Raw genomic sequence first — 15,564 nt, 5'->3', positions numbered from 1 at the left:
TATGTCTATCTCCATGGTGTAGTGTATTCTTTGGAGTGTGCTTAATCACATTTAAGTGGTTTGGGGTTAACTTGGATAACATCCAAAACGTAACAGAAACGTTAAGGTGCAGTTAGGATCATTCAGCACCACAGACTTGGACAGCGCCATGGCATAAAAACATAGCCAATTTTTTTTCTAAAAATGAAAAATGTCAACCTCATTTGAGGCTTAATGCTTAGCTTACTTTGTAACTTAAAACTTAATAGTTATTCAATAACTATTACAGACACATTGAAGGTTTAATGTGAAACTGTACATTGCTCATAATGGGTATGAAGTTCTGAAGCAAATAATTCCTCTATAAATAAATCCAAAAATTAAAGAAATTACTATTTTCAGGCATTACAGTAATAAACAAATGTAGATAATGTAATATTTTGATGGAAGTTGTGTCAATGAAGAAACCCATTAAATTATGGTACATATTGAACATCTACCAATAAAATGTTGTGCAAGATCAGATAAATGTTTAGCAACTAGTTTTGTAACAATGTGAGCCACTTTTCAAAAGTTGTGAATAAATTTGAATACATTGAATACAGAGATGTTAGAAATGGTTCATTTAGAGCAAATACTTTGAAAAATTCTAAAATGTCGAAGACAGTCAAATACATATTTAGCCACTTGTTTTAAAGTGGTGTGACCTTCTTTTCAAAAGTTATTGAACTGGATGTTGTGCCATTGAAGAACCCCACAGAATACATTGATGATAGAAATTAAACAACTAGAGCAAATAATTGAACATTAAAGACTTGTAGTATGTTCTTTAGGATCAAATGAATATTTAGCAACTTATTTTAGATCATTGTGACCTTCTTTTCAAAAGTTATTGAACTGGATGTTGTGCCATTGAAGAACCCCATAGAATACATTGATGATAGAAATTAAACAACTAGAGCAAATAGTTGAACATTAAAGACTTGTAGTATGTTCTTTAGGATCAAATACATATTTAGCAACTTATTTTAGATCATTGTGACATTCTTTTCAAAAGTTATTGAACTGGATGATGTATCATTAAAGAAACCCATAAAACACAGTGATGATACAAACTGAATATATATGTGAGACACAAATTACTTATAAATCATCAAGTTTTTCCACTTGTTTTTGAAATGTTCACCCAAAATAAAACCCTGTTTGCTCTCATGTTTTCTGAGTACTAGTCAATAACCTGATGAATTCAGTACTATGGACAGTGATATTTTGCAGGACTGTAAACATCAATCAATGCACGTCAGTTGTAATATTGTGAGAGTTTAATATGAAATGCATTTGTCACACAACAGGAACACATAAAAGGTTAGCCGTTCTTTTAACTGAATACCTGTAGAACACTGTTACACTGTTAAGTCTTTATCACACTTTAAATCAGAGAAACAGAAGTAAATAAAACAGCAAGACATGGGCTCTAGTATTTTCTGTCGGGTCCAGACAAGATGTTCCAACTTGCTTTGGAGCAGCTGATCCATGCTTTCAAAACCTATTAAAATAAATCATATTATTGTTAAAACCAACACAGTTCTTGTTCATTTTAAGGCAAATAAATAAGTAAAAACAGTTGTAAAATGAAGACATTAACTATGTTCAGGTGATTACAGGTAATTTGCCACTTATCTTGTTCACAAATTACAATTCATGTAGGCTACATGATTTTTTAAATTCTTTTCAAACACAATTATTATAATGCAATTTTTTATTGTTGCTGAAGGAAAATCTATAGCATTACAAGAAATAATGTTGTTTGCTGGTACATCTGTAGTTGGCTAAAATGTAGTTGTCTGTTTCCACACAATGAGAAAAAAAATTGCAACTTTTTAGACGGTCCCTATCTTGTTTGCCAAAATACGTTTGACATTCAGTGGACGTTCGCAAGTAAGTATGCCATTAAAACAATACTTGGCCATTTTGGTCGATTGTGAAAAATGTAGTAGGTTGACAATTATGTCGCTCAACAGAATTAGCAAAAAAATACTTTATTGGACATATAATTAGAAAGTTATTGAACGCGGAAGCCCGAATGTGCGAATATGAAACTAACTTTACCGCAGTTTATTAACAGCACCAAAAACTTAACCTATAAGGTAATATATATAAATACAGTAACTTACCTTTGATAGATGTGCTGAATAGAATGAACAAGGCAGATCTTCACAGCGGCTGCGTCCGAAATCGCCTACTCAATGAGTAGGTACTTAATTTCAATAAGTACTTACTTAACGAGCGCTAAAAGAGTACCTACTCAACAGCCAAATCTCGTTGAGTATGGATGCGTTCCGCCATGTTGACGTTATCATGTGACCTATGACGTTATAACAAGCGCAACATGAAATGATATGGGCGACGGATTTAATTCATCTATCTGTAAACATTTTGATGTTGATGAAATTTGCTTATTTTGGATTGATTGAAGTTTTTATATTTTTAGCAATACTAAAATGACTAAAACCCCCAAATTTGTTGTCTTGAATATGTTAATGGGCAAAATTGTGCAAAACTAGCTTAGATCTGATTTGTTTTCCTTTTTCTTGCTGAATTTCTCTGTCCTTTCATCCCTGAAACTTAAAATAATAATAAATAACAAAAACAACAAATGCGATTTTTAATAAATTTCGATTTTATGAATATTCAAATATATTTAATATTTTTTTCTGTATCTTGTACTATGTATGCAAACCTATTATAGTTATGTTTTCTGTCATGATTGTTCTTTGTTAAAGATACTTAAGTCTTTCCCTGAGTTCGTATGGAATTATAAATTCTGTATTACTAAAAATGTAAGTATTACTACTTAGAAATTAAAATAACTTTAGACTGCATTGTTAGCCCACTCCAACACTTACCAACAATAATAAAGATAAATGCTGAATAATAATTAATGATATTTCTAGTTAAACAAGCATAATGTTTTTTTTTCTATGAAGTAATGAATAAATGCATACGCTTATGAAAATCTTATATTTTATTTACTGACAACATCAGGAAACATGAATAAATTAGTAAAATAATAAAAGTAACCATGAACATAAATAACTACACATGGAACAAAGCTTTATTTAAACATATTGGTCTTTTAGTCTTTTTCTACTGAGGATGAAGAGACCACTGCAACATCTGGTCCAGATGAGGCAAAGGGCAGGTGGAGTGATGGAGGGTCTCAACGATGGCACTAGACCATTTCCAGGATGCTTCTGTGGATTTATCCTTTCTTACTGCACACACCAGTCTGCAGACATTTCAGATCATAAAAAGATGCACAAATATATTACAAAAGCTGTCATTTTAACAGCACAATGTCATTAGATCTCTGTATTGGAAGTTACAAAATGATCAATTTTTCTTTTCCCCAAAAATGCTGCAGTCACCTTTCCTTTCAGGTCCTGCTCCACCACAAAAGATCTGCAACAAAGGCACATAAATCAAGAATCAGAAAAGTTCTGTTATAGCTCTGTTTGAAATGAGTTTGAAGTTCAGTTAGGCCTACTATATTTACATTTATATTTACATTAATGTAAAGCAGTGACAGTGAATTCTCACATGGCGTCCATCACTTACTCAGAAGTTTCGTGTTGTGATGTGCTCTAGAACATTTTCCTGTCATTTGTTAAGTAGACATTAATGTCTTTAAAATGTATGTTTTATGTAAATCCGCTTTTGAAGACGTACGTGTATTTCCTGGAGTTTAATGTTCGCTATACGTCATAAAACATGTTTTAACAGCGAAATCACAAATATACTATAGCATAGGCTACTGTATAACATCTTGGCACCTTATGCAAATCAACAGTTTACAATAAAGTAGCTCAACAAATATGATTTTTAAGACAGGGAACCGTGTTTTGGTTTGTAATACTCACATTTGTAAACACCTTCATTGCGGTTCTCAATCACGTTCGATGATGACGTTTTGGCCTCCTGGGATTGAAAAGTATCCATCGATGAAAGACTTCAGAATCTGAGCTGAAGCAGTAGGACATCCGGGGATTTCTCGCCTACTCTTTTATGAATACTGAGGTTTCGAACGTACTTCTTTCTTCACATACTCTTTTTTCCTACTATATAGTAGGTAAGTAGGCATATTCGGACGCACTTTAAGTAGATGTACACCCGAATCTTGTGAGAATTAGTGCATTCGCCTACTAATTCTCGCCTACTCTTTTATAAATACTAAGGATTCGGACATACTTATTCGCTTGCCTACTGCTTTCCCCTACTATATAGTAGAGAAGTAGGCGATTTCGGACGCAGCCATACAGAGCAGTGGGATTGGAAACCACTGCAGCACACAACGACAGGACTTCTTTTCACATTAGAAGTCAACAAGAAATCACGTGACCCCGACGTGATTTGAACACGCAACCTTCTGATCTGGAGTCAGACGCGCTACCGTTGCGCCACGAGGTCCTGAACCCAGAGGTGATGTATTTTGATTAACCCCCTTGACACAGAATGCAAATCAGTAAATATACGGTGCTCAAGGAACACTCTGGATGTTGGACTTTATACTCAGGAGATCAAAAACAGATCGTCTGACCTCAAGGTGATTTGGAGCCAGACACTCTAACGTTGCACTACAAGATAGCGGAAAAATTATTTAGTGTTTCATGCTAAAGCACTTTGATAAACTATGCAAATCAGCTAGTCTTTACACTCACAAAGTCAAGAACAGTTCGCTTGACCTCAACATAATTGGAACACGCAACCTCCCGATCCGGGGTCAGGTGCACTCTGTCGCGGCCACGAGGTCGAGAAAACAAGTCGGCGTTCCTTGCTTAATTGCTTTGATTCAATTTGCAAATCAGTCACGGTAAAGGGCTGTAGACTTTATACTATGGATGTCAAGAAGAGATCAACTGATGTGATTGGAACATGCAACCGTCTGATCTGGATTCAGCCAAGCTACCGTTGTACCCCAAGACACCACAAACCTATCTGGTGTTTGCTGCTTAAGCCACCTTTGGTCATCCTGCCTTCGATAGCTCAGCTGGTAGAGCGGAGGACTGTAGATGATACATTGGCTATCCTTAGGTCGCTGGTTCGATTCCGGCTCGAAGGAGCTGGCTTTTGAATTCGGCAAGTAGATGTTTCCACGATTTCTTCAGAGATTGCAGGGCAAGATATGCAAATGTAACACGTCAAGAGGCAGATCTGTCACAGTACACAATGACAGGAATGGTTATTACATGAGATCTCAGGCTTAATAAAAATAACAGGTCAAGATACAAATCTATCACAGTACACTGGTGATTTTCAATCCTGATCCTGGGGACCCCCTGCTCTGGTCTGTGTTTCCCAAAAGCGTTGCAATCCTTAATACAACGTAGACGCATTGAAACCAATAGAGTTGCAATCAACTTAGGCTTACGATGACTCTGGAAGACGCGGCCCTGCATTTTTGTCTGTCTCCTTTTTCTGACACACCCAGATGAGCTCATGGAGCTCTCTCCTAACTAGCTAATGATCTTAATCAGGTGTGTTTAATAAGGGAGACATACAGAGCGGTGGGATTGGAAACCACTGCAGCACACAACGACAGGACTTCTTTTCACATTAGAAGTCAACAAGAAGGGGCAGCCGTGGCCTAATGGTTAGAGATTCGGACTTGTAACCCAAAGGTTGCAGGTTCGAGTCTCAGGTCCGGCAGGGATTGTAGGTGGGGGGAGTGAATGTACAGCACTCTCTCCACCCTCAATACCACGACTGAGGTGAGTCCCTTGAGCAAGGCACCGATCCCCCAACTGCTCCCCGGGCGCCGCAGCAATGGCTGCCCACTGCTCCGGGTGTGTGTTCACGGTGTGTGTGTGTGTGTGTTCACTACTGTGTGTGTGCACTTGGATGGGTTAAATGCAGAGCACAAATTCCTTGTATGGGTCACCATACTTGGCCTCACTCACCCCCTTTCCTTTAAAAAAAAAGAAATCACGTGACCCCGACGTGATTTGAACCCGCAACCTTCTGATCTGGAGTCAGACGCGCTACCGTTGCGCCACGAGGTCCTGAACCCAGAGGTGATGTACTTTGCTTAACCCCCTTGACACAGAATGCAAATCAGTAAATATACGGTGCTCAAGGAACACTCTTGATGTTGGACTTTATACTCAGGAGATCAAAAACAGATCGTCTGACCTCAAGGTGATTTGGAGCCAGACACTCTACCGTTGCACTAGTCAAGTCAAGTCAAGTCAAGTTTATTTATACAGCGCTTTTTACAATACAAGTTGTGTCAAAGCAACCTTACAGTATTAAAATAATAAGATAAAATGTCAATAAAAGTGCAAAAGTTCCATATTGCAGCAAAGTCAAATTGGAGAGGACTCATCTGGTTCCCATGGCCTTGTGCCGGTGGCTGTTTAGGGTAGGAGTTCTTTCTGATGATCTGTCCCTGGGGCTCATCTAGTTGACACGGTATCCGCTGACATTCGGCTGTAGGTGTTTATCCACCTCTTGGTACGGACTGGATACGGGGGACTGCAGTGACCATCTGATCTGGATACGGACTGCATCTGGTGGCTATGGTGACCTGGGAATAAGAAACAAACAGACTAATATTAATGTAGATGCAAGAGTTCCAAGTTGCCACAAAATCAGATTGGAGAGGACTCATCTGGTTTTCGCAGTCTTGCGTCGGTGGCCGTCTAGGTGATGGGGTCTTCACTGATGATCTGTCTCTGGGGCTCATCTAGTTGATGTGGTCTCTGCTGACATTCAGGGCTGTAAAGGATATCTCTAGGAGCTGATGGGTACAGACTGGATCCGGGGGACTGCAGTGAACGTCTGATCTGGATACATGATCGGTGGCTACGGTGACCTCGGAATAAGAAGGAAAGATACTAGTATTAGCGTAGATGGCATTCTTCTTCTGATGCAACGAGTACATCAGGTGTTTTGGGAAGTGTCCCTGGTTCCGGTTGACCTAAATAATGCAGCCTAACAATCCTTTAACGGATTTGGATTGGAAAATGTATTAAGTGTAGGCCAGGTTAAAGAGATGGGTCTTTAATCTAGATTTAAACTGACAGATTGTGTCTGCCTCCCGAACAGTGTTAGGTAAATTGTTCCAGAGTTTGGGCGCTAAATGTGAAAAGGACCTGCCGCCCGCAGTTGATTTTGATATTCTAGGTACTATCAAATTGCCGGAGTTTTGAGAACGCAGCGGACGTGAAGGACTATAATATGATAAGAGCTCGCTCAAGTACTTAGGAGCTAAACCATTCAGGGCTTTATAAGTAATTAGCAAGATTTTAAAGTCTATACGATGTTTAATAGGGAGCCAGTGCAGTGTTGACAGAACCGGGCTAATATGGTCATACTTTCTGGTTCTAGTAAGAACTCTAGCTGCTGCATTTTGGACCAGCTGGAGTTTGTTTATTAAGCGTGCAGAACAACCACCCAATAAAGCATTACAATAATCTAATCTTGAGGTCATGAACGCATGGATTAACGTTTCTGCATTTGACATCGAGAGCATAGGTCGTAATTTAGATATATTTTTTAGATGAAAAAATGCGGTTTTGCAAATGCTAGAAATGTGGCTTTCGAAGGAGAGATTGCTATCGAATAGGACACCTAAGTTCCTGACTGATGATGAAGAATTTACAGAGCAGCCATCTAGTATTAGACTGTGTTTTAGGTTATTACTTGTAGAGGTTTTAGGTCCAATAATTAACACCTCTGTTTTTTCAGAATTTAGCAGTAAGAAATTTCTCGCCATCCAATTTTTTATTTCAACTATGCATTCTGTTAGTTTTCCAAATTGGTATGTTTCACCGGGCCGCGAAGAAATATAGAGCTGCGTATCATCAGCGTAACAATGAAAGCTAACACCATGTTTCCTGATGATATCTCCCAAGGGTAACATATAAAGTGTAAAAAGTAATGTCCCTAATACTGAGCCTTGAGGTACTCCGTACTGCACTTGTGACTGATATGATACCTCGTCATTTACTGCTACGAATTGATGCCGGCCAGATAAGTACGATTTGAACCAAGCCAGTGCACTACCACTAACGCCAACATAATTTTCAAGTCTATTTAAAAGAATATTGTGGTCAATAGTATCAAATGCAGCACTTAGATCTAGTAGCACTAATAGAGAGATGCATCCACAATCAGAAGACAGGAGAAGGTCATTAGTAACTCTAATAAGAGCAGTCTCAGTGCTATGATACGGTCTAAAACCTGACTGGAAATCCTCACAGATACCATTTTTCTCTAAGAAAGAACACAATTGTGAGGACACTACTTTTCTAGTATCTTTGACAGAAAAGGGAGATTGGAAATTGGTCTGTAATTGTTTAATTCATTGGGATCAAGTTGAGGTTTTTTAATTAAAGGCTTAATAACAGCCAGTTTGAAGGTTTTGGGGACATATCCTAATGATAATGACGAATTAATAATATTCAGAAGAGGATCCATGACTTCTGGAAGCACCTCTTTTAGTAACTTAGATGGAATAGGGTCTAACATACATGTTGTCGGTTTAGATGATTTAATAAGTTTACACAGCTCTTCCTCTCCTATAGTTGAAAATGCATGGAATTTTTCCTCAGGAGATCTATAGCATATTCAAGATTCAAGATTCAAGATTCAAGATTCTTTATTTGTCACATACATAGTCGTACAAGTACAACACGCAGTGAAATGTATCCTGAGCTATTCCATTTAACTTTGCAAACAGATTATAAATAAGTAATCTCCTAAACATAAGATTTAAAAATTTATAAAAAATTTTAATATATATTTATATAGTGTAGCAGCAATATGTGCAATATACCTATGAAATATATAATAATTTATTAAGTGCATTTTAAAAAAAAAACTACTATGGAGAAGAAACTAAGGGCATATTCTGATTCAAGACTCGGATGGCCTGAGGATAAAAACTCCTCCTGAGTCTCTCAGTTCTAACCCTGAAGATGCGAAACCTTCTGCCTGATTGCAACAGTTGAAACAGGCCATTGCTAGGATGGGTTAAGTCCTTCAATATCCGAACTGCTCTAGACCTACATCTCCTGGTGTAGATGTCTTGTAAGGAAGGGAGAACAGACCCACAGCAGCGTTCTGCTGCATGGATCACTCTCTGAAGAGCTTTTTGGTCTTGAACGCAGCTATTCCCATACCAAGATGTAATGCTCTGTGTGAGAATGCTCTCCACAGCGCCTGAATAGAAAGTCCTGAGGATCGCAGGAGAAACCTTGAACTTCCTCAGTTGTCAAAGATGATACAGGCGCTGCCTAGCCTTTTTGGACTGGACCTGGATGTGAGCAGACCATGACAGGTCCGAGGAGATGTGGACACCAAGGTACTTAAAAGACGGGACCTTTTCCACTGGAGCTCCATTTATGATAAGAGGCTCGTAATCCCGCTGCTGACTCCTTCTAAAGTCCACCACCAGCTCCTTAGTCTTTTCCACATTCAGCTGAAGGTGGTTGTCTTGGCACCATGATGCCAGGTTCTTAACCTCATCCAAGTAGGCTGACTCATCATTATTAGTAATAAGACCCAACACCACTGTGTCATCGGCAAACTTCACAAGAGTATTAGAGCTGTGAGTAGCCACACAATCATAAGTATAGAGGGAGTACAGCAGTGGAGAGAGAACGCACCCTTGTGGTGCTCCAATATTGGTAGTAATGCTGTCCGAAACAAATCCACCCATCCTCACTACCTGAGATCTACCAGTGAGGAAATCCAGCACCCATGCACACACACGACTGTTAAGTCCTCGATCCCTCAGCTTAGTGTACAGTCTTCCTGGCACAATTGTGTTGAATGCCGAACTATAATCTATGAACAGCAGTCTAACATAATTACCCTGTTTCTTATCCACATGGCTGAGAGTGGTGTGCAGGACGTGAGAGATGGCATCCTCTGTAGATCTATTAGAGCGGTATGCGAACTGTAACGGGTCTGTAGTAGTTAAAATAGAGGAGGAGATGATATTCTTCATTAACCTCTCAAATACCTTCATAATTCCTGAAGTCAATGCAACTGGCCGATAGTCATTCAGACATGAAGGCTTATTATTCTTGATCATAGGAACGATAATGGATCTTTTAAAACACTTAGGAACCACAGACTTTGCCAGAGACTCGTTGAAGATATAAGTGAACACACCTGCTAGCTGGTCAGCACAGCAGCGCAGCAGACGGCCGGTGATACCGTCTGGTCCCGCCGCTTTCCTGGTGTTCACTTTCTTTAGCGCGGCTCGAACATCATTCTCGGCTATGCTGAACATACATTCCTCACCCATGACGTCACCGGCCTCTGTGGTCAGGCCGTAGTTAGCGCTAGCCCCCTGGCCAACCTCGAAACGGGCGTAAAACTCGTTCAGCTCGTTGACGAATGCAGAGTCGGCATTAATCGTTGCAGTGACCTTGGTCTTATAGTCCGTGATGGTGCGCAGCCCCTGCCACATGCTTCGTGTGTCTCCCTGATGGAAGTGCGACTCCAAGCGCTCCCGGTACCTGCGTTTGGTGTGTCTCACCGCACGCCTAACTTCATATGATGCCACTTTATAGGCACTCATATCACCGGTGACAAGACCCGCATTGTATGTGGCAGTCCTGGCATTTACTGCAGAGCGGACTGATCTATCGACCCACGGCTTCTGATTCGGGAACCTCTTGACTCTCACTGTAGGGATAATCTCCTCAGTTAACGTGTTGACAAAGCTAACTGCTACCTCCGTAAACTCATTGATGTCAATCGCACAAGCACGGAACATATCCCAGTCTACGCTGTCGAGTGCGTCCTTCAGCGTAGCTTCTGATTGGGCAGACCAGCGTTTCACCTCCCTCGTGACCACCTCTTCCCTACGTATATGCTGTTTATACTGGGGAATAAGAAAAATAGCACTGTGATCCGATTTTCCAAAAGCAGGCTGTAAAACATCTTTATAGCCCTGCTTGTATGGCGTATAACAATGATCCAAAATTCTAGCTCCCCTCGTCGGACATGTGACATGTTGGTACAAATTCGGCATCACTTGCCTGAGATTAGCTTTATTAAAATCTCCTAACACGACAAGGGCTGTGCCTGGATCTTTATTTTGTAACGCACACAGCACATCATGTAGTTCAGAAAGAGCTGTACCTGTATCTGCATCCGGTGGAATGTATACCGCTATGGTAGTGACCGAGGTAAACTCGCGGGGCAAATAGAAGGGACGACATTTAATACTCAGATGTTCCAGATGAGGCGAACAGCCACTGGAGAGAGTAGTGACACTCCTGGCATCACACCAATTCCTATTGAGCATGAAACACACTCCACCTCCCTTGGTTTTCTTCGACTCTGCCGTCCTATCCATACGGAACACTGAAAATGAGTCCGACGGAGTTACGGCATGGTCCGGTACGGTGGGGGTCAGCCAGGTTTCAGTAAAGCACAGAATGTTACAATCTCTCATGTCACGCTGGAAAGTAACTCTAGCCCTCAGGTCATCCACCTTATTCTCCAGTGACTGTACATTAGCCAGCAGGATACTTGGCAATGGTGCTCGGTGCGCTCGTTGTCTCAGCCTATTTCGGACGCCAGCGCGTCTCCCCCGGTGTTTCTTTATATTACGCCTCCGGCGAGTGTCGCGTCTTTTGTTGTTATCCCAACCACGCAGAATCTCCGCCGGCCACAACGGATCAGGTTTAAAAGTGGCTGAAATAACACGTGCAAAGTTCTTTCCAACGTTGAGAAGCATTTCACTATCATAAACTATTAAACCAACTGAGTTTGGGACATAAAACAAAACCATAACTAAATAAAAAACTAAAAAGAAGCAAAGTCTTAGTGGAGCAGTCAGGAAGGCGTCTGAACGTAGCCGCGCCATCTTCGATTCTCGATATCTGATTTGATACTGTAGCGGATGGCTGCATAGTTACAATTTTATCTCTAATACTATCTATCTTGGTAGTAAAGTAGTTCATAAAGTCGTTACTGCTGTGCTGTTGGGAAAACTCAACGTCTGTTGGTGCTTTATTCTTCGTTAATTTAGCCACTGTATTGAATAAATACCTAGGGTTATGTTTGTTTTCTTCTAAGAAAGATGAAAAATAGTCTGATCTAGCAGATTTTAGTGCTTTTCTATAGGATATGTTACATTCACGCCAGGCTGTACGGAAAACCTCTAGTTTTGTTTTCTTCCAGCTGCGTTCCATTTTTCGTCGTGCTTTCTTCAGTGCGTGAGTGTGTTCAGTATACCACGGCGTCGGACTGTTTTCCTTAATCTTTCTTAAACGCAGAGGAGCAACTATATCTAAAGTGCTAGAAAAAAGAGAGGCAATAGTTTCTGTTGCATCATCAAGTTTTTCTGAGCTATTGGATATGCTGAGGAATTCAGATAAATCAGGAAGATTACTTACAAAGCAGTCTCTTGTGGTAGAAGTAATGGTTCTACCGTATTTATACCGAGGAGTTAATTTTACAGATTTAGTTATCTGGAGTATACACGAGACTAGATAATGATCTGAGATATCATCACTTTGATGCAGAATTTCAACGCCATTAACATCAATTCCGTGTGACAATATTAAATCTAAAGTATGATTTCGGCAATGAGTAGGTCCTGACACGTGTTGTCTAATCCCAATTGAGTTCAGAATGTCTATAAATGCTGATCCCAATGCATCTTTTTCATTATCAACATGGATGTTAAAATCACCCACTATTAAGACTTTATCTGCGGCCAACACTAATTCGGATAGAAAATCAGCAAATTCTTTAATAAAGTCTGTATGGTGCCCTGGTGGCCTATATACAGTACCCAGCCAACATTTGTATGTGGGGCCCATGTGGGTTTGAAATGGGCTGAAAAATGGGCCCCATGTAGGATTGTCCGCGGGTTCCATAATGGCCCTATGTTAATTGCCCACATGGATATCATATAGGATTGCACTCGCCACTAGGTGGGACCTAACTGGGCAACATGCACAAGACCCATATGGGTCCCAGCTTTAACCCAGCTAAGTTTTATATGTGGGGCCAATGTGGGTCTTAAATGGGCTGAAAAATGGGCTCTATATGGGATTGTCCGCGGGTTCCATAATGGCCCCATGTTAACTGCCCACATGAATTTCATATAGGACTACACTTGCAGCTAGGTGGGACCTATCTGGGCAACATGCACAAGACCCACATGGGTCCCAGCTTTAAACCAGCTAAGTTTTACATGTGGGGCCAATGTGGGTCTTAAATGGGCTGAAAAATGGGCTCTATATGGGATTGTCCGCGGGTTCCATAATGGCCCCATGTTAACTGCCCACATGGATTTCATATAGGACTACACTTGCCGCTAGGTGGGACCTAACTGGGCAACATGCTTAAGACCCACATGGGTCCCAGCTTTAAACCAGCTAAGTTTTATATGTGGGGCCAATGTGGGTTTTAAATGGGCTGAAAAATGGGCTCTATATGGGATTGTCCGCGGGTTCCATAATGGCCCCATGTTAACTGCCCACATGGATTTCATATAGGACTACACTTGCCGCTAGGTGGGACCTAACTGGGCAGCATGCTTAAGACCCACATGGGTCCCAGCTTTAAACCAGCTAAGTTTTATATGTGGGGCCAATGTGGGTTTTAAATGGGCTGAAAAATGGGCTCTATATGGGATTGTCCGCGGGTTCCATAATGGCCCCATGTTAACTGCCCACATGGATTTCATATAGGACTACACTTGCCGCTAGGTGGGACCTAACTGGGCAACATGCTTAAGACCCACATGGGTCCCAGCTTTAAACCAGCTAAGTTTTATATGTGGGGCCAATGTGGGTTTTAAATGGGCTGAAAAATGGGCTCTATATGGGATTGTCCGCGGGTTCCATAATGGCCCCATGTTAACTGCCCACATGGATTTCATATAGGACTACACTTGCCACTAGGTGGGACCTAACTGGGCAACATGCACAAGACCCACATCGGTCCCAGCTTTAACCCAGCTAAGTTTTGTATGTAGGGCCAATGTGGGTCTTAAATGGGCTGAAAAATGGGCTCTATATGGGATTGTCCGCGGGTTCCATAATGGCCCCATGTTAACTGCCCACATGGATTTCATATAGGACTACACTTGCCGCTAGGTGGGACCTAACTGGGCAACATGCACAAGACCCACATCGGTCCCAGCTTTAACCCAGCTAAGTTTTGTATGTGGGGCCAATGTGGGTTTTAAATGGGCTGAAAAATGGGCTCTATATGGGATTGTCCGCGGGTTCCATAATGGCCCCATGTTAACTGCCCACATGGATTTCATATAGGACTACACTTGCCACTAGGTGGGACCTAACTGGGCAACATGCACAAGACCCACATCGGTCCCAGCTTTAACCCAGCTAAGTTTTGTATGTGGGGCCAATGTGGGTTTTAAATGGGCTGAAAAATGGGCTCTATATGGGATTGTCCGCGGGTTCCATAACGGCCCCATGTTAACGGCCCACATGGATTTCAAATTAGATTGCACTTGCCACTAGGTGGGACCCAACTGGGCAACATGCGCAAGACCCATCTTGTTCCCAGATTTGGGTACTACAAGGTTACTACATGGGCTGAAATACGGGCTGTAACTGGGATTGTCCATGGGTTCCATGCTGGCCCCAGCAACTTATGCATGGGGCCAAGCTAGCAATCATCTGGGTTCCATCTAAAATAATATCAACACCACACAAATAAATTTTTAAGGATTAAAGCACACAGTGAGATTAAAATATTTTCAAATTTAAATTTTATTGAAGACACACAAGGACAGTATTTAAATAAGCAGATTAATGTCAGATTAAAGGAATAGTTCACTAAAAAAAATGAACATTTGATGTTCATTTGCTTACTCTGAGGGGATCCAAGATGTAGGTGACTTTGTTTCTTAGTAAAACACAAACAAAGATTTTTAACTGAAACCATTGCAGTCTGTCAGTCATATAATGGCAGTCAATAGTTACCAAATCATTAAGAGTAAAAAAAAAACATGCACAGACAAAACCAAATTAAACACTGTGGCTTGAGACGATGCATTGAGGTCTTGAGACACATAACGATGGGTCTGTACATGTAACTGAACAGCATTTATATCATTATTAAACTCTGATCCACCGGAACATTCGGGTGTATGGAGCATAGGGGTGGGCGATATGACCTAAAATTAATATCACAGTATTTTTCATCTTTTGAACGGTGATGGTATAATATCACGGTATTACTTTTTTTGGTACATTTTGGGAGGAGTAGCCTGTCCTGTCCCTTTAGTATGTGAATAAAGTTAATATTTTTATAATATAATAAGTAAACGGTATGTATCCTTATCAAAAAGAGACATGGGAGAGTATTATCCATTCTCAACATATTTATTTTGCAAAAAACCTAAAGATCTTACTTAACAGTGTACAACAAAACACAAATTATTTTTTATTGAAATTTAATTTCTGCAATATATAAAACCTTTAAATAACTGGGGGAAATCAACCCATAGCAACAGTTTAAAAGTAGACCAATTCTGTGGGGAAAAACGCGGACTTGGCAACCCTGCATCCAACACCAGCT

At 40.6% G+C, this 15,564-nt stretch overlaps 3 non-coding genes across 3 annotated transcripts; 1 reads left to right on the top strand and 2 right to left on the bottom strand.

Annotated features, from left to right (window-relative positions):
• Window positions 1-4,374: 4,374 nt before the first annotated feature.
• trnaw-cca (transfer RNA tryptophan (anticodon CCA)) lies at window positions 4,375-4,446 on the bottom strand. The gene has a single exon. It is a non-coding gene; the product is annotated as a tRNA-Trp (tRNA).
• Window positions 4,447-5,011: 565 nt separating this feature from the next.
• On the top strand, window positions 5,012-5,098 carry trnay-gua (transfer RNA tyrosine (anticodon GUA)). The gene is given in 2 exon segments: window positions 5,012-5,048; window positions 5,063-5,098. It is a non-coding gene; the product is annotated as a tRNA-Tyr (tRNA).
• Window positions 5,099-5,966: 868 nt separating this feature from the next.
• Window positions 5,967-6,038, bottom strand: trnaw-cca (transfer RNA tryptophan (anticodon CCA)). Its single transcript has one exon. It is a non-coding gene; the product is annotated as a tRNA-Trp (tRNA).
• Window positions 6,039-15,564: the final 9,526 nt, after the last annotated feature.

Source organism: Garra rufa, chromosome 1 (genome assembly GCF_049309525.1).
Source record: "Garra rufa chromosome 1, GarRuf1.0, whole genome shotgun sequence".
Taxonomy (NCBI): Eukaryota; Metazoa; Chordata; class Actinopteri; order Cypriniformes; family Cyprinidae; genus Garra; species Garra rufa.
This window is presented reverse-complemented; position numbering and strand designations above follow the sequence as displayed.